Source organism: Salmo trutta, chromosome 17 (genome assembly GCF_901001165.1).
Source record: "Salmo trutta chromosome 17, fSalTru1.1, whole genome shotgun sequence".
In the NCBI taxonomy this organism is placed as follows: Eukaryota; Metazoa; Chordata; class Actinopteri; order Salmoniformes; family Salmonidae; genus Salmo; species Salmo trutta.
In genome coordinates this window covers 56565401-56591992 of record NC_042973.1, presented here as the reverse complement: position 1 = coordinate 56591992, position 26592 = coordinate 56565401, and the positions used below count along the sequence as shown (strand labels likewise).

At 40.0% G+C, this 26592-nt stretch overlaps 1 long non-coding RNA gene and 1 pseudogene across 1 annotated transcript; one reads left to right on the top strand and one right to left on the bottom strand.

Moving 5' to 3' along the window:
* The window catches only part of LOC115152466 (zinc finger protein 850-like), a 56383-nt pseudogene that overhangs the window by 9738 nt on the left and 20053 nt on the right, over positions 1-26592 (bottom strand).
* On the top strand, positions 2335-24976 carry LOC115152480 (uncharacterized). The gene is made up of 2 exons (XR_003867503.1): positions 2335-2394; positions 23549-24976. It is a non-coding gene; the product is annotated as an uncharacterized LOC115152480 (long non-coding RNA).

The window sequence follows — 26592 nt, the reverse complement described above, 5'->3', positions numbered from 1 at the left end:
TACCTCAGCCAGCATTGTGAATGGTTAGGAAATAATATGTCATGTTTTACTCGTACCTCAGCCAGCATTGTGAATGGTTTGGAAATAATATGTTCCTGTGGTTCAGTTGGTAGAGCATGGTGTGTGCAACGCCAGGGTTGTGGGTTTGATTCCCACGGGGGGCCAGTACAAAAAAAATGCATGAAATGTATGTATTCACTACTGTAAGTCGCTCTGGATAAGAGTGTCTGCTAAATGACTAAAATGTAAAATGTTTTACTCGTACCTCAGCCAGCATTGTGAATGGTTAGGAAATAATATGTCATGTTTTACTCGTACCTCAGCCAGCATTGTGAATGGTTAGGAAATAATATGTCATGTTTTACTCGTACCTCAGCCAGCATTGTGAATGGTGTCTGAGGCGGTGACATACTAGACCATGGTAGTAAATGTAATACTTAGGTGTTTTTAGTCATGCATGAAAGGTCTGGAGTGGTTCTGTGGTTATAAGTTACTGACCTTGGAATACATTTCTGGCCACACTGGCAGGGTCTGAATCAAACCCAATGACCACCTGGTACACTGACAGGGTCTGAATCAAACCCAAAGTCCACCTGGTGCACTGACAGGGTCTGAATCAAACCCAATGTCCACCTGGTACACTGGCAGGGTCTGAATCAAACCCAATGTCCACCTGGTACACTGGCAGGGTCTGAATCAAACCCAATGTCCACCTGGTACACTGGCAGGGTCTGAATCAAACCCAATGTCCACCTGGCACACTGGCAGGGTCTGAATCAAACCAAATGTCCACCTGGTACACTGACAGGGTCTGAATAAAACCCAATGTCCACCTGGTACACCGACAGGGTCTGAATCAAACCCAATGTTAAGGGGAGGGAAGATTGGTCAAGAGGGTGATGATTATTGTTGTTCTACTGCCTGATTGTTATGCAACAACACTGTTCACAAAAGCTTTGTTAAATCAGCACAACAGTTTTCAGCTGTGCTAACATAATTGCAAAAGGGTTTTCTAATGATCAATTAGCCTTTTAAAATGATAAACTTGGATTAGCTAACACAACGTGGCATTGGAACACAGGAGTGATGGTTGCTGATAATGGGCCTCTGTACGCCTATGTAGATATTCCATAAACAATCAGCTGTTTCCAGCTACAATAGTCATTTACAACATTAACAATGTCTACACTGTATTTCAGATCAATTTGATGTTATTTTAATGGACAAAAAAAGTGTTTTTTCTTTCAAAAACAAGAACATTTCTAAGTGACTCCAACCTTTTGAATGGTAGTGTTAATCATTTTAGAATAAGACTGTAATGTAACAAAATGTGGAAAAAGTGAAGGGGTCTGAATACTTTCCGAATGCACTGAATTATTACACCATGTAGCAGCAGTATAGACCTAGTCTGTTCATTATATACATCTACATGATGTATTGTAACACCATGTAGGAGCAGTATAGACCGAGTCTGTTCATTATATATATCTACATGATGTATTGTTACACCATGTAGGAGCAGTATAGACCTAGTCTGTTTATTATATACATCTACATGATGTATTGTTACACCATGTAAGAGCAGTATAGACCTACAGTAGCTGGCTACTTATTTATATGTTGTTTGACTGAATGAAACTGCCTTAAATGTGCTGTAGTAAAACATTATTTTTCTCACTAATCAATCAACACATCCAGGTCTTTGTATGTCTCAATAGTATTATTTAATTAAATCCATGTAAAATAATCTTTGTCTGAAAATAAAATGTGATCCTCAACTGCGTTTCCCTCCAGTCAGCAGACGGCGATGTGCGTCTTTCAGGCGATGCTGCAGCGTGACGTATAATCTAGTGGACGGTTCTTCATAAACAGCTCGTCAACCACCTCGGTAGCTTGCTAGCCAACATAGCCGAAAGATTCAAGCTGTTTATACGCTTTCGGTCTATATTACCTACTGTGTTTTAGACACACTTCTGTCGTATCTACTTGTTAACCTATTTAATGTAATATTACGTTATTTTTTATTAGTCAGCTATAGTAGCTGGCTGGTTAAGTTAGCATTAGCCTAGTCGCTAATGATAGCTAGCTAGCTAACATCCCCGAACATGAGCTCCCTAAACTACTCCCCTCCTGTTAAAGAAGAGGAGGTCTGCTGGACGGAGAAAGAAGCTCTGGGGCTGAACATTGTCGTGAAAGAGGAGAAGGAAGAGGAGGCTGTTACAGTAAAACAAGAAGTAGAGGGTGAGGCTGTTACAGTGAAAGAAGAAGAGAAAGACGTTTCAGTTAAACAAGAGGAAGAAGAGGATGATGCTGTTTTTGGAGTGAAGAAGGAAGGAGAGATTACTGTCACATTGGAAGATGAAGAGGAGGAGACAGGAGATCTGAGTAACACCAGTAAGTACCGCCTTCAGTTAGTTTTTATCTTTGGATATTCGGAGTTGGCTCGTCAATACCTCTTCAACGGAGGGCCCTGGGATGATGACTGATATGTCTAGAATCAGACGACGTAGAGAACAAGCTACCCCTTGTTTTCTCCGTTCCGTTTCCAAAAAGTGACTTAACATATATATTTGAGAAGGGTCTATCTGCTGACCGCAGACTGTGGGGCCAAGGCATGTAGTGATTTTAATGTAGTGATGTTTTACTACACACCGTGACCCCCAATAGAGCCATGTGAGAGTTGGGTTGGCTACACCAAAGATTATGGATATACTGACAAGATGTCTCTCCGTCCTAACAAGGGGAGTCGTTGTCCACAAAGCTGCACTGTGGGTTGTCTCGCTCCCACCTATCCTGTCTTTGGATTGGTGGATACATCTTATTATTGTAATCTATTGTTTATATTCTATGAGGGTTGTTGACGTCAACCGCCTGTATTCAATGGAGAGAGATGCTAAGCTACTAGCATGAATATGCATAGCGATCTGGAGACACAACTCCTATTGTGTTTTATCAAAGTTGTCGGTATGTCACGTGTCCACGTAACAACTTAATCATTACGAAACTTCTGTTGCATGAAGTAAACCTCACGTATCAAATAAGCCATTCATTTTGTTGTTGACCAAATTCAACACTTTCCACATTGGGTTGATAATTGTTTCCACTTGGATACAACCTACTGTAGCCTACTGGCATGACCTAGAGAGATACAACCTACTGCAACCTACTGGCATGACCTAGAGAGTTACAACCTACTGTAACCTACTGGCATGACTTAGAGAGATACAACCTACTGTAACCTACTGGCATGACCTAGAGAGTTACAACCTACTGTAACCTACTGGCATGACCTAGAGAGTTACAACCTACTGTAACCTACTGACATGACCTAGAGAGATACAACCTACTGTAACCTACTGGCATGACCTAGAGAGATACAACCTACTGTAGCCTACTGGCATGACCTAGAGAGATACAACCTACTGTAACCTACTGGCATGACCTAGAGAGTTACAACCTACTGTAACCTACTGGCATGACCTAGAGAGATACAACCTACTGTAGCCTACTGGCATGACCTAGAGAGTTACAATCTACTGTAGCCTACTGGCATGACCTAGAGAGATACAACCTACTGTAGCCTACTGGCATGACCTAGAGAGTTACAACCTACTGTAACCTACTGGCATGACCTAGAGAGCTACAACCTACTGTAGCCTACTGGCATGACCTAGAGAGTTACAATCTACTGTAGCCTACTGGCATGACCTAGAGAAATACAACCCACTGTAACCTACTGGCATGACCTAGAGAGATACAACCTACTGTAACCTACTGGCATGACCTAGAGAGATACAACCTACTGTAACCTACTGGCATGACCTAGAGAGATACAACCTACTGTAGCCTACTGGCATGACCTAGAGAGATACAACCTACTGTAACCTACTGGCATGATCTAGAGAGTTACAATCTACTGTAGCCTACTGGCATGACCTAGAGAAATACAAACCACTGTAACCTACTGGCTTGACCTAGAGAGATACAACCTACTGTAGCCTACTGGCATGACCTAGAGAGATACAACCTACTGTAACCTACTGGCATGATCTAGAGAGTTACAATCTACTGTAGCCTACTGGCATGACCTAGAGAAATACAACCCACTGTAACCTACTGGCTTGACCTAGAGAGCTAAAGTTTTTAAATTCCTGGATTTTAAATTAATATTTTCCAGTAATAATGATAATTTGTATCTTCCTATCCACATATTGGATCCCTCTCCTTTGTCTTCCACTCTACACCAATAACAGACAACTACTGTGGGACTCCCAATCATTCAGCCTGGATTCGAACCAGGGACTGTAGTGACGCCTCTTGTACTGAGATGCAGTGGCTTAGACCACTGCATCCGTGTGTGTGTGTTAACTATTTACCTGTACTAGAATGCTTAAAAGGCCGCAAAAATGTTTAATACCGGTATCGTTTTTTGGGGCAAGGAAAATATTGGATATCGGTTTTGGCCAAAAATGTAATATCGGTCTCAGGATAGTAGCTCTGACTCTGGGACCGATACGAGTCTCAGGATATTGTGGTGAGAAAATCTCTCTAAGCTCACACAGCTCTCCTGCACCTTTATCAGATCAGCAGTGATTCTCGTCAGCCTCCAGAGAGGTAGTCAGGTGTAAAGTGCTGCAATCATCATGGTGTGTAACTGTTGTTTTGAGTGAGGCCATAACAGGCACAGTCTTGTTTCACAGATTACTTCAATCTGTTTTGAAAATATCAGAAATCTCTTGTATTCAGGTCTGAATCGTAGCCACGACCTCAGTTGAAATGAAAACTATCTCCGAGCATAGTAGCTTGATGGCCTCGAATGTTCATTTTAGCCCCCAGACAAAACCACACACCCGGGCAAAGTGCAAGTCTCTGGGCTTTCAGTCTCAGGAGAGGGCAGTGATGAAACAGGGTCTTGTAGGCCGGGTTCATCAAACTAATATTTGAAAATATATGTTTTTACTGCTAATTTCACATACATTTTAAGAATACTGCTGCAGCAAACAGAAAACACATTGGGTTTTTACAGAAATGTTTGATGATTGACTACGAATGCCTTGGTGACCACTGTTTTTCACACTGGCTATTATTTTAATGAACTCCCCCAAACAAGACCAAATCTGAACCAATCATAGACTTATATGTTTCACCAGTTTGGCCACACAGTACAGCACAGGAGACAACTAAGTAACTAGATACTCTGTTTGTCTTTGACAGGAGAGAGACCAGACTCTCCCTCTGACAGCGGGAAGAGTCCTTCAGGGGAATCAGACCCAGGGAAGAGTCTTTCAGGGGAATCAGCAGAATCAGGCCCAGAGATGCCCAAAGCTACAGGAGGACATCATCACTGCTCCCACTGTGGAAAGAGTTTTACCAAGTTAGGGAACCTGAATAGGCATGAGAGGACACACACAGGAGAAAAACCTTTCCAATGCTCCCACTGTGGAAAGAGTTTTACCAAGTTAGGGAACCTGAATAGGCATGAGAGGACACACACAGGAGAAAAACCTTTCCAATGCTCCCAGTGTGGAAAGAGTTTTAACGAATTAGGGTACCTATTAATACATAAGAGAATACACTCTGGAGAGAAGCCTTACCACTGCTCCAAATGCAGAATGACTTTTACCTGGCTAGGAAGCCTGAAAACACATGAGAGAATTCACACTGGAGAAAATCCTTTCCAATGTTCACACTGTGGAAAGAATTTTACCCAGTTAGGGAACCTAAATCGGCACAAGAGGACACACACAGGAGAGAAGCCTTATCACTGTTCCCAGTGTGGAAAGGGTTTTAGGGGTTTAATGAGCCTGAAACAGCATGAGAGGACACACACAGGAGATAAGCCTTATCACTGTTCCCAGTGTGGAAAGAGTTTTAGGGGTTTAATGAGCCTGAAACAGCATGAGAGGACACACACAGGAGAAAAGCCTTACCATTGCACCATATGTGGAAAGAGATTTACCCAGTTAAAGTCCATGAAATTACATGGAAGAATACATACAGGAGAGAAGCATTATCAATGTTCCCAGTGTGGAAAGAATTTTAGGGGTTTAGTGAACCTGAAACAGCATGAGAGGACACACACACAAGAAAAGCCCTACCACTGCTCCCTGTGTGGAAAGAGTTTTACCAAGTTAGAGGGCCTGACTAGGCATGAGAGGACACACACAGGAGGGGATAAGACCTACCACTGCTCCCTGTGTGGAAAGAGATTTAACCGGTTGAGGCATCTGAATAAGCATGAAAGAATACATACACAGGAGGAGAAGACATACCACTGCTCTCATTGTGGAAAGACATTTTCCCAGTCAGAAGACCTGAAAGCACATGAGAGAATAGAGAGACTGTGTTCTGACTTGTGTTTTTGACTGAAAATTAGTGCTTTAGTTTGGCACATTAAATCATATTGTTTAAATGAAATCAGACATGAAAATCTGACCAAAACAACAGGCCTGTTTTTGTTGTTTTTTCATATTGATCATGTCTAAAATCAATTCAATATTTGAACGTGTATTTTGTTTTTCTTTATTATCTTTGATTGATTGTATACAAGTATAAACCCTCTGTTGTTCATAATATGATTTGGATATTGCTAAATGTAAATGATTATATAAGGAAGTAAGTAGCCTTGGCTTGTCTGAGCCAGAACGGCTCACAGTAGCAGGAGCTGTTTCTGTAGTGTGAGGCAGCTTGATGTACAGTACTTCCCCTGGACAGGACTCTAGTCTATACACTACCACAGTATAGTAACAGGACTCTAGTCTATACAGTACCACAGTATAGTAACAGGACTCTAGTCTATACAGTACCACAGTATAGTAACAGGACTCTAGTCTATACAGTACCACAGTATAGTAACAGGACTCTAGTCTATACAGTACCACAGTATAGTAACAGGACTCTAGTCTATACACTACCACAGTATAGTAACAGGACTCTAGTCTATAGAGCACCACAGTATAGTAACAGGAGCCTACCTCCTGTTTCTGTAGTGTGAGGCAGCTTGATGTACAGTACTTCCCCTGGACAGGACTCTAGTCTATACAGTACCACAGTATAGTAACAGGACTCTAGTCTATAGAGCACCACAGTATAGTAACAGGAGCCTACCTCCTGTTTCTGTAGTGTGAGGCAGCTTGATGTACAAGTTCTTCCCCTGGACAGGACTCTAATCTATTAAGTTATTATATAGATTCATTTCATTTTGCTATTCTTCACTCCAACCTTGAATTTGATTTGATATATGATTTGGATATTTCTAAATGACTTTGATTGGATACAGCTGCAGCCAAATATATTGGCACCCTTGCACTTAGAAATAATTCCCTATTTCTTCTCAAATCAGTCTAGTACCACTACTTTACTATGATGGTCTCCACACCTTGTTATTGTACTAGCTCCACTACTATACTATGATGGTCTCCACACCTTGTTATTGTACTGGCTCCACTACTATACTATGATGGTCTCCACACCTTGTTATTGTACTGGCTCCACTACTATACTATGATGGTCTCCACACCTTGTTATTGTACTAGCTCCACTACTATCTCCACTACTATACTATGATTGTGTCCACACCTTGTTATTGTACTGGCTCCACTACTATACTATGATGGTCTCCACACCTTGTAATTGTACTAGCTCCACTACTAGCTCCACTAATATACTATGATGGTCTCCACACCTTGTTATTGTACTAGCTCCACTACTATACTATGATGGTCTCCACACCTTGTTATTGTACTAGCTCCACTACTATACTATGATGGTCTCCACACCTTGTTATTGTACTAGCTCCACTACTAGCTCCACTAATATACTATGATGGTCTCCACACCTTGTTATTGTACTAGCTCCACTACTATACTATGATGGTGACCACACCTTGTTATTGTACTAGCTCCACTACTATACTATGATGGTCTCCACACCTTGTTATTGTACTGGCTCCACTACTAGCTCCACTACTATACTATGATGGTCTCCACACCTTGTTATTGTACTGGCTCCACTCCTATACTATGATGGTCTCCACACCTTGTTACCTTACTGGCCCCACTACTATACTATGATGGTCTCCACACCTTGTTATTGTACTGGCTCCACTACTATACTATGATGGTCTCCACATCTTGTTATTGTACTGGCTCCACTCCTATCTCCACTACTATACTATGATGGTCTCCACACCTTGTTATTGTACTGGCTCCACTACTATACTATGATGGTCTCCACATCTTGTTATTGTACTGGCTCCACTACTATACTATGATGGTCTCCACACCTTGTTATTGTACTAGCTCCACTACTAGTACTACTACTATACTATGATGGTCTCCACACCTTGTTATTGTACTAGCTCCACTACTAGCTCCACTACTATACTATGATGGTCTCCACACCATGTTATTGTACTGGCTCCACTCCTATACTATGATGGTCTCCACACCTTGTTACCTTACTGGCCCCACTACTATACTATGATGGTCTCCACCTTGTTATTGTACTGGCTCCACTACTAGTACTACTACTATACTATGATGGTCTCCACACCTTGTTATTGTACTGGCTCCACTACTGTACTATGAAGGTCTCCACACCTTGTTATTGTACTAGCTCCACTACTAGCTCCACTACTGTACTATGATGGTCTCCACACCTTGTTATTGCCTGAATTAAGAAAGTGTTTAGTGATTTCTGATTGTATGAGTCCTATGGGAATAGGGTCCAAGGGGCAGGTAGTTGACCTCATTTGATGGACCATTTCAGAGACAGATGTTGGGGTTGTCAATGAGAATGTGGTGAAACTGCAGCTGGGAGGCTCAGTGTGAAGCAGAGGGGCAGGTCTGAATCAAGGGGTAGATTGTACAGTGAAGTAAATGCTCTTCATTTCGTGTTCAGTGCCTCTTTGTATGCAGTCTGTTGATATACCAAGGACTGGGGATGTAGTTAGGTTTGTATACAGTCTGATGATATACCAGGGACTGGGGATGTAGTTAGGTTTGTATGCAATCTGTTGATATACCAGGGCCTGAGGATGTAGTTAGGTTTGTACAGTCTGATGATATACCAGGGACTGGGGATGTAGTTAGGTTTGTACAGTCTGATGATATACCAGGGCCTGAGGATGCACAGTTAGGTTTGTTTTCCTCTAGTTACTCTGCAGTTTGCTCCCAGCAGCTTTCATAGAACGTAGATCACTGTTAAACTAGGCAGCAGAGCGTTTGTTTGACTGAATGAATATGACATTGACTTAAATGCAGCGTTAGATGTAAAGTTTAAATTCTCATTCATTACTAATCAATCAACACATGCTTTCCTTGGACGTATCAATATAATATTATTATTTAGTGAAATACATTTTAAAAATACCCTTTTTTGTCAGGAAATAAAATAAACTTTTCCTTATACTGCATTACCCACTCCAGTCAGCTGATAACGATGCTGCCAGTGTGACGTATAATCTAGTGGACGGGACACTTCAACAACAGCGAGTCAGTCACTTCAGTAGCTTGCTAGGCGACGTAGCCTAAACGTTCAAGCTTTTTAGACTGTTTCAGTCCATACTTGCCTATGTGTTTTAAACATACTTCTGTTTTATAGCGAGTTGCCCCATTTATTTTCTTATTTACGTTGTTAGTCAGGCAGATGTCTTAAATTTGCCTAGCGCTAGGCTAATGCTAACTAGCTATTATCCCCGACCATGAGTTCACTAAGCTACTCTCCTCCTGCTAAAGAAGAGGAGGTCTGCTGGACGGAGGAAGAAGCTCTGGGGCTGAACATTGTCGTGGAAGAGGAGGATGTCACAGTAAAACAAAAAGTAGAGGGTGAGGCTATTACAGTGAAAGAAGAAGAGAAAGACGTTTCAGTGAAAGAGGAGGAGGAAGAGAAAGAGGGGGATGCAGTTTTTGGAGTGAATGCTTTTAGATTGCTGGGTGGGGGGATAGGAGGGCCTTCAGAAAGTATTCACACCCCTTGACTTGTCCCACATTTTGTTGTGTTACAGCCTGAATTTAAAATGGATTCAATATCCCATAATGTCAAAGTGGAATTGCGTTTTTGGAAATGTTTACACATTTAATTAAAAGCCTAATTAAGTTCAAGAGTAAAGGTTTTGCTTAAAAAGTCACACAATAAGTTGCATGGACTCACTCTGTGTGCAATAATAGTGTTTAACGTGATATTTGAATGAATACCTCATCTCTGTACCCCACACATACAATTATCTGTAATGTCCCTCAGTTGAGCAGTGAATTTCAAACACAGATTCAACCACAAAGACCAGGGAGGTTTTCCAATGCCTCGCAAAGAAGGGCACCTATTGGTAGATGGGTAAAAAAAAGCAGACATTGAATATCCCTTTGAGCATGGTGAAGTTATTAATACCACTTTAGATGGTGTATCAATACACACAGTCACCACAAAGATACAGGCGTCCTTCCTAACTCAGTTGCTGGAGAGGAAGGAAACCGCTCAGAAATTTCACCATGAGGCCAATGGTGACTTTAAAATAGTTACAGTGTTTAATGGTTGTGATATGAGAACTGCGGATGGATCAACAACATTGTAGTTACTGCACAATACTAACCTAAATGACAGAGTGAAAAGAAGGAAGCATTCCCAGTCAGAGGACCTGAAATCACATGAGAGAATAGAGAGACTGTTGGCACTAAAGTAATACTGCAAAAGAATGTGGCAAAAAAAATTATACTGCAAAAGAATGTGGCAAAGAAATGAACTTTATATCCTGAATACAAAGCGTTATGTTTGGGGAGGGTTTGGAGGGTTTGGCTGGCCGGGACGTCCTTGTCCCATCGCGCTCTAGCGACTCCTTGTGGCGGTCAGCATGCACGCTGACTTCGGTCGCCAGCTGGATGGTGTTTCCTCCGACACATTGGTGTGGCTGGCTTCCGGGTTAAACGAGCAGTGTGTCAAGATGTGCAGTGCGGCTTGGCAGGGTCGTGTTAAAGAGGACACATGGCTCTCGACCTTCGCCTCTCCCCGAGTCCGTAGGGGAGTTGCAATTGGATATCATGAAATTGGTGAGAAAAAGGTGTAAAAGTACCCCAAAAAAATATATATACACTGGTACTGAAATTCGATTTTTTGATGATCTGGCAGATGTGTAAAACCATGTAAACACCTGCAAGACTTCGGTTAGAAGTGAATCACCTGCCTGGACATCCTAAGAACTACACAGAGACTTGCATTTTGAAGTCGGTTTAATAATGCTTGTGAAAACTGACTTCAGGTGATTGAGGGATCTAGTCTAGATTAAACGTCATAGGAAGTTTTATCATGTGGAGGTTTCATTCAGGTCTCTGTTTAGTTAATTAAATAATCTGTTTGTCTTTGACAGGAGAGAGACCAGACTCTCCTTCTGACAGCAGGAAGAGTCCTTCAGAGGAACCAGACCCTGAGACGTTCAAACCAGCAGGACGACATCACTGCTCCCAGTGTGGAAAGAGTTTTACTCAGTTAGGGAGCCTGAGAACACATAAGAGAATACACACTGGAGAGAAGCCTTACACCTGCTCCTTGTGCGGAAAGAGTTTTAGGTGGTTGGGGAGCGTGGAAAGGCATGAGAGGACACACACAGGAGAAAAGCCTTTCCATTGTTCCCATTGTGGAAAGAGTTGTACACAGTTAGGGAGCCTGAAGGAGCATGAGAGAATACACACAGGAGAAAAGCCTTACCAATGTTCCCATTGTGGAAAGCATTTTGCCCAGTTAGGAAACCTGAACCAGCATGAGAGGATACACACAGGAAAAAAGACGCACCACTGCTCCCACTGTGGAAAGAGATTTACCCGGTTAAGGTACCTGAAAGAGCATGAAAGAATACATACAAATACACAAGAGGAGAAGACTGCTCTCATTGTGGAAAGACATTTTCCCAGTCAGAGGACCTGAAATCACATGAGAGAATAGAGAGGCTGTGTTCTGACTTGTGTTTTTGACTGAGAATTTGTGATTTTGTTTGGACTGTCAGACTTGAGTTCACTTTGTGTAATGTTAGTGCACTATTTTTTTATCACGATTAATCCATTGTCTGGAAGGGTTAAAAATACACTGAAAACATCCAAAATACATCCTGTGTTAAAATCTACAATGCCATGTAAAAACAAGATGACATTGAGGTTAAATAAAGGGTGCTTTACCAATGTAACATATTTTGACACGTCCACTGTGGGGCTCTGCAGAGTCATAATATCCATAACACCTACAGGTCAAACAGGGAAATGGTTCGCATCGTTTTTCCACCATTCATTTTCCCCATAGGGCTGTGTTTTGTTTAAGCTCACCGTGGTGTGATGTTTTGATAACCATGTAAATCTCTCTAGGTCAAGGTGACTGAGGACACACAGTGTGTTGTGAATTTATTGTAATGTTTTTAAAATGGTATAACTGTTTTTATTTTAGCTGGACCCCAGGAAGAGTAGCTGCTGCCTTGGCAGGAACTAATGGGGATCCATAATAAACCCCAGGAAGAGTAGCTGCTGCCTATATTTGTCGCTCTTTACTCTCAGATTCGAAAAAGCTAATTAGCATCAAAGTAGACGACATGCAAGACTACAAATCCCTGCAAGCTCCTGCATGTCATCTCTAGCCAACACCTTTCACAGAACAGTTCACTGAATTGTCCATTGAAATAAATGTTGACAATTTAATCATTGCTACATTAAGGCCTGATTGCTGGAGTGCTGCAGAGATGGTTGTCCTTCTGGAAGTTCTCCCATCTCCACAGAGGAACTCTGGAGCTCTGTCAGAGTGACCATCAGATTCTTGGTCATCTCCCTGACCAAGGCCCTTTTCCCCTGATTGCTCAGTTTGGCCAGGCAGACAGCTCTAGGAAGAGTCTTGATGGTTCCAAACTTCTTCCATTTAAGAATATTGGTGGCCACTGTGTTCTTGGGGACCTAAAATGCTGCAAACAGTTTTTGGAACCCTTCCCCAGATCTGTGCCTTGACACAATCCTGTCTCAGCACTCTACGGACAATTCCTTTGACCTCATGGCTTGGTTTTTGCTCTGACATGCACTGTGAACTGCGGGACCTTATATAGACAAGTCTGTGCCTTTCCAAATCATGTCCAATCAATTGAATTTACCACAGGTGGACTCCAATCAAGTTGTAGAAACATCTCAAGGATGATTAGAGGAATCACGATGCATCTGAGCTCAATCTCAAGTCTCATAGCAAAGGGTCTGAATACTTAAGTAAATACATTAGTAAGTACAGGTGCCCCTCCACCCTCTGGTGGGATGGATCATGACTACAGAGAAACCTAGATTCAAATACTTAGATTTGTGTGTATTGGATATATGTTGTGAAATTGTTAGACAATGCTTGTCAGATATTACTGCACTGTCGGAGCTAGAAAAACAAACATTTCACTACACCCACAATAATATCTGCTAAACATGTGTATGTGACCAATAAAATGTGATTTGATTTGAAATAAACGTCCTATTTATCAAAGGTGCTTTTGGCTGGGGTCAAAATGACTCCGAAGGATTTGAATTTGTTAAAAGTCCATATTGATACAGAAACACTAAACCATGATTTAGATTTATTAAGAACAAGTTGATTGACAAAGTCATGAAAAATTGAATAAACCACATTTTGGCTATAATAAAAGATTTGCCTCTGGGGTCAAAATGATCCATGTCAGAAGTATGGTTCAATGCAAATATGTAGTGAGTCTAAAGTTTGTTTTAAATTCTCACTTATTAAACACGAATCCATCAACACATGATTCTCTTTGAACGACTTAATATAATATTAACCTTTTATGAAATAAATGAAAAATAAACGTTTGGTTCCTCAACTGCGTTGCCCCCTCCAGTCAGCAGATGGCGATGTGCGTCTTTTAGGTTCAGGCGATGCTGCCAGTGTGACGTATAATCTAGTGGACGGGACGCTCCTTCAACAACAACAGCTAGTCAGACACCTCGGTAGCTTTCTAGCAAACATAGCTACAACATTCACGCTCTTTACACTGTTTTGGTGTATATTAGTCTCTGTGTATTAAACACACTTCTGTCGTATGTACTTGTTGGCCCATTTAATTATATATTTACGTTGTTTGTCAGCTAGCTGGTTTGCTAAGTTAGCTTAGAACTAGGCTAGTCGCTAATGCTAGCTATTATCCCCGACCATGAGTTCAATAATCTACTCTCCTCCTGCTAAAGAAGAGGAGGTCTGCTGGACGGAGAAAGAAACTCTAGTGAAAGAGGAGGAAGAGGAGAAAGATGTTACAATACAAAAACAAGTAGAGGGTGAGGCTGTTAGCGTGAAAGAAGAAGAGAAAGACGTTTCAGTGAAAGAGGAGGAGGATGTTACTGTGAAAGATGATGCTGTTTTTGGAGTGGAGGATGAAGTGAAAGAAGATGAAGACGTTTTTGGAATGAAGGATGAAGAGGGGGAGATTACTGTCACATTAGAGGAGGACGAAGAAGAGAAGGCTGGAGAACTGATTAACACCAGTAAATACAGTGAGTACTATCTAATAAAACAGGGACATTGATCTGATTAACACCAGTAAATACAGTGAGTACTATCTTATAAAACAGGGACATTGATCTGATTAACACCAGTAAATACAGTGAGTACTATCTAATAAAACAGGGACATTGATCTGATTAACACCAGTAAATACAGTGAGTACTATCTAATAAAACAGGGGCATTGATCTGATTAACACCAGTAAATACAGTGAGTACTATCTAATAAAACAGGGACATTGATCTGATTAACACCAGTAAATACAGTGAGTACTATCTAATAAAACAGGGACATTGATCTGATTAACACCAGTAAATACAGTGAGTACTATCTAATAAAACAGGGACATTGATCTGATTAACACCAGTAAATACAGTGAGTACTATCTTATAAAACAGGGACATTGATCTGATTAACACCAGTAAATACAGTGAGTACTATCTAATAAAACAGGGGCATTGATCTGATTAACACCAGTAAATACAGTGAGTACTATCTTATAAAACAGGGACATTGATCTGTTTAACACCAGTAAATACAGTGAGTACTATCTAATAAAACAGGGACATTGATCTGATTAACACCAGTAAATACAGTGAGTACTATCTAATAAAACAGGGACATTGATCTGATTAACACCAGTAAATACAGTGAGTACTATCTTATAAAACAGGGACATTGATCTGGTTAACACCAGTAAATACAGTGAGTACTATCTAATAAAACAGGGACATTGATCTGGTTAACACCAGTAAATACAGTGAGTACTATCTTATAAAACAGGGACATTGATCTGATTAACACCAGTAAATACAGTGAGTACTATCTTATAAAACAGGGACATTGATCTGATTAACACCAGTAAATACAATGAGTACTATCTAATAAAACAGGGACATTGATCTGATTAACACCAGTAAATACAGTGAGTACTATCTTATAAAACAGGGACATTGATCTGATGAACACCAGTAAATACTATCTTATAAAACAGGGACATTGATCTGGTTAACACCAGTAAATACAGTGAGTACTATCTTATAAAACAGGGACACAAACCATTTTCTAGTCTTTCCATAGACTTTCAAGACGATTTAAGTCCAAACTGTAACTAGGCCACTCAGGAACATTCAATGTAATCTTGGTAAGCTCCTCCAGTGTAGATTTGGCCTTGTGGTTTAGGTTATTGTCATGTTAGGACAGAGTCACCTTAACTTTATTGACAACACCCAAATGGATACTGTCATTAACGTCGTTCTTCAATAATTACACATAATTCTTAATACTGTAGCTGTTGAGTTACAGTCACATGTTCAACTATCATCAGCTGATCCAGGAAATCATTTTCTGAATGCCAGTCACATGACAAACATCACGACATGCAACAACAACCAAAGTGCTTCTTCATTCATTACTCTGGTAAAGACAGTTATGCTGTGCTCCACGTTGGATCCAACACCCCTAACAAATTGATTTTTATAATGCGTTATTGTCTGATTGATTTACAGTAGGGTCTCGTTAGTCTGTCTGGAGACAGAGATACTTAGCTCATAATGTGTAGAGAACTGTTCCTTGATGGATAGGCTATTGTACAACACACAGAGCTATTTTCCTTTATTCAGGACATTTAGAATGACAACACATTACAGAGTAGCCTAGTGGGATTATTCACAAAATTATCTGGTGATCAGGTTATGAAATGTCATGACAAAGACATTTTAATGTCCATGTTTCACCTGAAATATTACATGATTTATAGTCCTACAGTGGGGGAAAAAAGTATTTGATCCCCTTTTGATTTTGTACATTTGCCCACTGACAAAGAAAGGATCAGTCTATAATTTTAATGGTAGGTTTATTTGAACAGTGAGAGACAGAATAACAACAAAAAAATCCTGAAAAACGCATGTCAAAAATGTTATAAATTGATTTGCATTTTAATGAGTTTTTAAATAGTTTTTTCTACCACTGTAGGTCTATGTTGTTTAGAGGTCGACCGATTATGATTTTTCAACGCCGATACCGATTATTGGGGGGCCAACACAAGCCGATACCGATTAATCGGCCGAATTTAAAAAAACAAATGTTTCTTTATTTGTAATAATGACAATTACAACAATACTGAATGAACACTTATTTTAACTTAATATAATACTTAAATAAAATCAATTTAGCCTCAAATAAATAATGAAACATGTTCAATTTGGTTTAAATAATGCAAAAACAAAGTGTTGGAGAAGAAAGTGAAAGTGCAATATGTGCCATGTAAGAAAGCTAACGTTTAATAGTGCCTTGCTCAGAACATGGGAACATATGAAAGCTGGTGGTTCCTTTTAACATGAGTCTTCAATATTCCCAGGTAAGAAGTTTTAGGTTGTAGTTATTATAGGAATTATAGGACTATTTCTCTCTATACGATTTGTATTTCATATACCTTTAACTATTGGATGTTCTTATAGGCACTTTAGTATTGCCAGTGTAACAGTATAGCTTCCGTCCCTCTCCTCGCTCCTACCTGGGCTCGATCCAGGAACACATCGACAACAGCCACCCTTGAAGCAGCGTTACCCATGTAGAGCAAGGGGAACAACTACTCCAAGTCTCAGAGCGAGTGACGTTTGAAAAGCTATTAGCGCGCACCCGGCTAACTAGCTAGCCATTTCACATCGGTTACACCAGCCTAATCTTGGGAGTTGACAGGCTTGAAGTCATAAACAGCGCAATGCATTGCAATGAGCTACTGGAAAAACGCACAAAAGTGTTGTTTGAATGAATGCTTACGAGCATGCTGGTGCCTACCCCCGCTCAGTCAGACTGCTCTATCAAATCATAGACTTAATTATAATATAATAAACACACAGAAATACGAGCCTTAGGTCATTAATATGGTCGAAGCCGGAAACTTTCATCACGAAAACCAAAAAAATATTATTTAAGTGAAATACGGAACCGGTCCGTATTTTATCTAACGGGTGGCATCCCTAAGTCTAAATATTCCTGTTACATTGCACAACCTTCAATGGTATGTCATAATTATGTAAAATTCTGGCAAATTAGTTCGCAACGAGCCAGGCAATGAACGCAAGAGCAGTGACACAATTTCATGTTAGCAGGCAATATTAACTAAATATGCAGGTTTAAAAATATATACTTGTGTATTGATTTTAAAGAAAGGCATTGATGTTTATGGTTAGGTACATTGGTGCAACGACAGTGCTTTTTTCCCAAATGCGCTTGTTAAATCATCACCCGTTTGTCGAAGTAGGCTGTGATTCGATGAGAAATTAACAGGCACCGCATCGATAATACATAGACAGATACAGTAGAATACAGTATATACATATGAGATGAGTAATACATAGACTAAGATACAGTAGAATAGAATACAGTATATACATATGAGATGAGTAATACATAGACAGATACAGTAGAATAGGATAGAATACAGTATATACATATGAGATGAGTAATACATAGACAGATACAGTAGAATAGAATACAGTATATACATATGAGATGAGTAATACATAGACAGATACAGTAGAATAGTGTAGAATACAGTATATACATATGAGATGAGTAATACATAGACTAAGATACAGTAGAATAGTATAGAATACAGTATATACATATGAGATGAGTAATACATAGACAGATACAGTAGAATAGAATACAGTATATACATATGAGATGAGTAATACATAGACAGATACAGTAGAATAGAATACAGTATATACATATGAGATGAGTAATACATAGACAGATACAGTAGAATACAGTATATACATATGAGATGAGTAATACATAGACTAAGATACAGTAGAATAGAATACAGTATATACATATGAGATGAGTAATACATAGACAGATACAGTAGAATAGTATAGAATACAGTATATACATATGAGATGAGTAATACATAGACAGATACAGTAGAATAGAATACAGTATATACATATGAGATGAGTAATACATAGACAGATACAGTAGAATAGTATAGAATACAGTATATACATATGAGATGAGTAATACATAGACAGATACAGTAGAATAGTGTAGAATACAGTATATACATATGAGATGAGTAATACATAGACAGATACAGTAGAATAGGATATAATACAGTATATACATATGAGATGAGTAATACATAGACAGATACAGTAGAATAGTATAGAATACAGTATATACATATGAGATGAGTAATACATAGACAGATACAGTAGAATAGTATAGAATACAGTATATACATATGAGATGAGTAATACATAGACAGATACAGTACAATAGTATAGAATACAGTATATACATTTGAGATGAGTAATACATAGACAGATACAGTAGAATAGTATAGAACCTAGTCTGTTCATTATATACATCTACATGATGTATTGTTACACCATGTAGGAGCAGTATAGACCTAGTCTGTTCATTATATACATCTACATGATGTATTGTTACACCATGTAGCAGCAGTATAGACCTAGTCTGTTCATTATATACATCTACATGATGTATTGTTACACCATGTAGGAGCAGTATAGACCTAGTCTGTTCATTATATACATGTACATGATGTATTGTTACACCATGTCGGAGCAGTATAGACCTAGTCTGTTCATTATATACATCTACATGATGTATTGTTACACCATGTAGGAGCAGTATAGACCTAGTCTGTTCATTATATACATGTACATGATGTATTGTTACACCATGTCGGAGCAGTATAGACCTAGTCTGTTCATTATATACATCTACATGATGTATTGTTACACCATGTAGCAGCAGTATAGACCTAGTCTGTTCATTATATACATCTACATGATGTATTGTTACACCATGTAGGAGCAGTATAGACCTAGTCTGTTCATTATATACATGTACATGATGTATTGTTACACCATGTCGGAGCAGTATAGACCTAGTCTGTTCATTATATACATCTACATGATGTATTGTTACACCATGTAGGAGCAGTATAGACCTAGTCTGTTCATTATATACATGTACATGATGTATTGTTACACCATGTCGGACCAGTATAGACCTAGTCTGTTCATTATATACATCTACATGATGTATTGTTACACCATGTAGGAGCAGTATAGACCTAGTCTGTTCATTATATACATCTACATGATGTATTGTTACACCATGTAGGAGCAGTATAGACCTAGTCTGTTCATTATATACATCTACATGATGTATTGTTACACCATGTAGGAGCAGTATAGACCTAGTCTGTTCATTACATACATCTACATGATGTATTGTTACACCATGTAGGAACAGTATAGACCTAGTCTGTTCATTATATACATCTACATGATGTATTGTTACACCATGTAGGAGCAGTATAGACCTAGTCTGTTCATTATATACATCTACATGATGTATTGTTACACCATGTAGGAGCAGTATAGACCTAGTCTGTTCATTATATACATCTACATGATGTATTGTTACACCATGTAGGAGCAGTATAGACCTAGTCTGTTCATTATATACATCTACATGATGTATTGTTACACCATGTAGGAGCAGTATAGACCTAGTCTGTTCATTATATACATCTACATGATGTATTGTTACACCATGTAGGAGCAGTATAGACCTAGTCTGTTCATTATATACATCTACATGATGTATTGTTACACCATGTAGGAGCAGTATAGACCTAGTCTGTTCATTATATACATCTACATGATGTATTGTTACACCATGTAGGAGCAGTATAGACCTAGTCTGTTCATTATATACATCTACATGATGTATTGTTACACCATGTAGGAGCAGTATAGACCTAGTCTGTTCATTATATACATCTACGTGATGTATTGTTACACCATGTAGGAGCAGTATAGACCTAGTCTGTTCATTATATACATCTACATGATGTATTGTTACACCATGTAGGAGCAGTATAGACCTAGTCTGTTCATTATATACATCTACATGATGTATTGTTACACCATGTAGGAGCAGTATAGACCTAGTCTGTTCATTATATACATCTACATGATGTATTGTTACACCATGTCGGAGCAGTATAGACCTAGTCTGTTCATTATATACATCTACATGATGTATTGTTACACCATGTAGGAGCAGTATAGACCTAGTCTGTTCATTATATACATCTACATGATGTATTGTTACACCAGGTAGGAGCAGTATAGACCTAGTCTGTTCATTATATACATCTACATGATGTATTGTTACACCATGTAGGAGCAGTATAGACCTAGTCTGTTCATTATATACATCTACATGATGTATTGTTACACCATGTAGGAGCAGTATAGACCTAGTCTGTTCATTATATACATCTACATGATGTATTGTTACACCATGTAGGAGCAGTATAGACCTACAGTAGCTGGCTACTTATTAAGATTTAGTTTGACTTAGTGAAACTGTCTTAAATGTGCTGTAGTAAACATGTTTTATTCGCACTAATCAACCAACACATTCCTGTCTTTCTATGTCTCAATATAATAGTATTATTTAATGTTGTTGCTGGACTTCTTCCGGGAACTTCGCAATTACAACTGAAAACGATGGTGACAAGTTTGGATGCGACAACAGTTAAAAAGGTTAAGTTGGGTTGATGTTTGGCTCTGAATATGTCTCAAAATAATGTATTATAATAATATATGTTGGTGCTGACATCTTCAGGACAGGAATACCGGTTTACTTAACGGAGGAATAAACACACATGTTCATCATTGGTGTTTTAACCAGAACGGGGGAAAATGCACTTTATTTATTTTCGCACATGCGCAGTCATACATCTCTCATAGGGCATGACTGTACCAGTGTAAGAACACAACTCAACAACATATTAGTCCACATGCCAACATGTTAGCACAGCTGAAAATGGTTGTGCTGATTTGAAGAAGCAATACAACTGGTCTTATTTAGACTAGTTGAGTATCTGGAGCATCATTATTTGTGGGTTCGATTACAGGCTCAAAATGGCCAGAAACAAAACTTTCTTCTGGAACTCGTCAGTCTATTCTTGTTCTGAGAAATGAAGGCTATTCCATGTGAGAAATGGCCAAGAAACTGAAGATCTCGTACAACGCTATTTACTACTCCCTTCACAGAACAGTGCAAACTATCTCTAACCAGAATAGAAAGAGGAGTGGGAGGCCCTGGTGCACAACTGAGCAAGAGGACAAGTATATTACTGTCTTGTTTGAGAAACAGACGCCTCACAAGTCCTCAACTGGCAGCTTCATTAAATAGTACCCGTAAAACACCAGTCTCAACGTCAACAGTGAAGAGGCGACTCCAGGATGCTGGCCTTCTAGGCAGAGTTGCAAAGAATAAGCCATATCTCAGACTGGCCTATAAAAATAAAAGATTAAGATGGAAAAAAGAACAGACACTGGACAGATGACTTCTGCCTAGAAGGCCAGCATCCCGGAGTGTTTTGCTGGTACTATTTAATGAAGCTGCCAGTTGAGGACTTGTGAGGCGTCTGTATCAGCAAGTTGTGTTCCTCTGACAGGTTGTGTTCCTATAGGTTGTGTTCCTATATCATACCACACTAGCACCAGTGTTCCTATATCAGACCACACTAGCACCAGTGTTCCTATATCAGACCACACTAGCACCAGTGTTCCTATATCAGACCACACTAGCACCAGTGTTCCTATATCATACCACACTAGCACCAGTGTTCCTATATCAGACCACACCAGTGTTCCTGTATCAGACCACACCAGTGTTCCTGTATCAGACCACACCAGTGTTCCTATATCAGACCACACTAGCACCAGTGTTCCTATATCAGACCACACTAGCACCAGTGTTCCTAAATCAGACCACACTAGCACCAGTGTTCCTATATCAGACCACACTAGCACCAGTGTTCCTAAATCAGACCACACTAGCACCAGTGTTCCTATATCAGACCACACTAGCACCAGTGTTCCTATATCAGACCACACTAGCACCAGTGTTCCTAAATCAGACCACACTAGCACCAGTGTTCCTATATCAGACCACACTAGCACCAGTGTTCCTATATCAGACCACACTAGCACCAGTGTTCCTATATCAGACCACACTAGCACCAGTGTTCCTATATCAGACCACACTAGCACCAGTGTTCCTAAATCAGACCACACTAGCACCAGTGTTCCTATATCAGACCACACTAGCACCAGTGTTCCTATATCAGACCACACCAGTGTTCCTATATCAGACCACACCAGTGTTCCTATATCAGACCACACCAGCACCAGTGTTCCTATATCAGACCACACTAGCACCAGTGTTCCTATATCAGACCACACTAGCACCAGTGTTCCTATATCATACCACACTAGCACCAGTGTTCCTATATCAGACCACACCAGTGTTCCTGTATCAGACCACACCAGTGTTCCTATATCAGACCACACTAGCACCAGTGTTCCTATATCAGACCACACTAACACCAGTGTTCCTATATCAGACCACACTAGAACCAGTGTTCTTATATATGAACACACTAGCACCAGTGTTCGTTGTTTCCTCAGTTTGCCACTTCGGCTTGTTGTTATTTCATTCTGTTATTTTCTTCTTGTCCCATCGGCCATGGTCATAGGAGCTTATATTAATTAATATTAATGAATCCCCTCTGTTGCAAACCAAATGCTAGGCTAGAATCATGGGGTAATAATGTCTAGATAATTCTTTCTAGTGGTGATTAGTTTATAAATTGCCTGGCAGGGCTGTGGGACAGTGGAGATTAGTTTATGAATTGCCTGGCTGGGCTGTGGGACAGTGGTAATTAGTTTATAAATTGCCTGGTTGAGCTGTGGGACAGTGGATGTGTAGGCATGATTCAAATAGAACTGTTAACAGCCATTACCCAGGTAGTATTGTGAATAACTAACGGCTATTAACCAATCAGCATCCAGGATCCAAATGTTGTGTTATAATGAAATATCTAGTCTGGATTAAACCTCATTAGGAAGACTGTTTTATCATATGGTTTCATTCAGGTCTCTGTTTAACTAAATACTTTGTTTGTCTTTGGCAGGAGAGAGACCAGACTTTCCCTTTGACAGACGGAAGAGTCCTTCAGGGAAACCAGACCCAGAGACTCCCAAACCAGTGACACGACATCACTGCTCCCTGTGTGGAAGGAGTTTTACCAAGTTAGGGAACCTAAAAGAGCATGAGAAAAAACACACAGGAGAAAAGCCTTTCCAATGCTCCCAGTGTGGAAAGAGATTTTCACGAACTCATGAACTAATATTACATGAAAGGACACACACAGGGGAAAAACCACACTATTGCTCCCAGTGTGGAAAGAGTTTTGCGCAGTTAGGGAACCTAAAAAAACACAAGAGGGTACACTCCGGAGAGAAACCTTACCCCTGTTCCCATTGTGGAAAGAATTTTAGGCTGTCAGAACACTTAAAATCACATGAGAGGACACACACAGGGGAAAAAACACACACTTGCTCCCAGTGCGGAAATAGTTTTTCCCATTTAGGGAACCTAAAAAAACATAAGAGAATACACACTGGAGAGAAACCTTACCCCTGTTCCCATTGTGGAAATAATTTTAGGTTATTACAAAACTTAAAATCACATGAGAGGACACACACAAGGGAAAAACCACACAATTGCATCCAGTGTGGAAAGAGTTTTTCCCATTTAGGGAACCTGAACAAACATAAGAAAATACATTCTGGAGAGAAGCCTTACCCCTGTTCTCGTTGTGGAAAGAATTTTACAGTGTCAGAAAGCTTAAAATCACATGAGAGGACACACACAGGGGAAAAATCACACAATTGCTCCCAGTGTGGAAAGTTTTTCCCATTCAGCGACCCTCAATCAACATAAGAGAATACACTCTCGAGAGAAGCCTTACTGCTGTTCCCAATGTGGAAAGAATTTTGCATTGTCAGATAACCTGAAGAAGCATGAGAGGACACACACAGGAGAAAAGCCGTACCAATGCTCCCAGTGTGGAAAGAGATTTTCAAGAACACCGGACCTTAAGAAGCATGAACGGACACACACAGGAGAAAATCCTTACCACTGCTCCCAGTGTGGAAAGAGTTTTACTAAGCTAGGGAACCTGAAAAGGCATGTGGATATACACACACAGGGGAGGATAAGCTCCCAGTTTGGAAAGAGTTTTAGTTAGGGAACCTAATTGTGGAAAGACATTTTCCCCGGACAGAGGACCTGAAATCACGTGACAGAATAGACAGGCTGTGTTCTGACTTATGTTTGACTGTTGTTTTATGGCACATTAAATCATATTGTTTATATGAAATTTAACTCAAAAATAGGCCTCTACTTTTGTTTTAGTTTTTAACTCTGGAGACATGATCATGTCTAAAATGTGATTCATTGAATACAAGTATGAACCCTTATTATTCCGCAATGTGCTGATTGTAAAAATTATTTGATTAATGCAACATTATCTGAATAAAACTCTATATAACTATGTTAGTCACTAGTGGACATTCATTATATACATCTACATCTATGTACTTATAGAAACTAGTTATTCTGAATGGATGGCTGGAAGGTACATAACACAACGTATCAGGAGGGGTCTTCTGATTGGGTGAATGGATGTCAGGACAGGTCTTCTGATTGGGTGAATGGATGTCAGGAGAGGTCTTCTGATTGGGTGAATGGATGGAGAGGTCTTCTGATTGGGTGAATGGATGTCAGGACAAGTCTTCTGATTGGGTGAATGGATGTCAGGACAAGTCTTCTGATTGGGTGAATGGATGTCAGGAGAGGTCTTCTGATTGGGTGAATGGATGTCAGGAGAGGTCTTCTGATTGGGTGAATGGATGTCAGGACAGGTCTTCTGATTGGGTGAATGGATGGCTGGATGGTAGATGACACAACATGTCAGTCAGAACATCACTAGAGGTCTCCTGATTGGGTGAATGGATGGCTGGATGGTAGATAACACAACATGTCAGTCAGAACATCACTAGAGGTCTTCTGATTGGGTGAATGGATGGCTGGATGGTAGATAACACAACATGTCAGTCAGAACATCACTAGAGGTCTTCTGATTGGGTGAATGGATGGCTGGATGGTAGATAACACAACATGTCAGTCAGAACATCACTAGAGGTCTTCTGATTGGGTGAATGGATGGCTGGATGGTAGATAACACAACGTATCAGTCAGAACATCACTAGAGGTCTTCTGATTGGGTGAATGGATGGCTGGATGGTAGATAACACAACATGTCAGTCAGAACATCACTAGAGGTCTTCTGATTGGGTGAATGGATGGCTGGATGGTAGATAACACAACGTATCAGTCAGAACATCACTAGAGGTCTTCTGATTGGGTGAATGGATGGCTGGATGGTAGATAACACAACATGTCAGTCAGAACATCACTAGAGGTCTTCTGATTGGGTGAATGGATGGCTGGATGGTAGATAACACAACGTATCAGTCAGAACATCAGGAGAGGTCTTCTGATTGGGTGAATGGATGGCTGGATGGTAGATAACACAACGTATCAGTCAGAACATCACTAGAGGTCTTCTGATTGGGTGAATGGATGGCTGGATGGTAGATAACACAACGTATCAGTCAGAACATCACTAGAGGTCTTCTGATTGGGTGAATGGATGGCTGGATGGTAGATAACACAACATGTCAGTCAGAACATCACTAGAGGTCTCCTGATTGGGTGAATGGATGGCTGGATGGTAGATAACACAACGTATCAGTCAGAACATCACTAGAGGTCTTCTGAGTGGGTGAATGGATGGCTGGATGGTAGATAACACAACATGTCAGTCAGAACATCACTAGAGGTCTTCTGATTGAGTGAATGGATGGCTGGATGGTAGATAACACAACGTATCAGTCAGAACATCACTAGAGGTCTTCTGATTGGGTGAATGGATGGCTGGATGGTAGATAACACAACGTATCAGTCAGAACATCACTAGAGGTCTTCTGATTGGGTGAATGGATGGCTGGATGGTAGATAACACAACGTATCAGTCAGAACATCAGGAGAGGTCTTCTGATTGGGTGAATGGATGGCTGGATGGTAGATAACACAACGTATCAGTCAGAA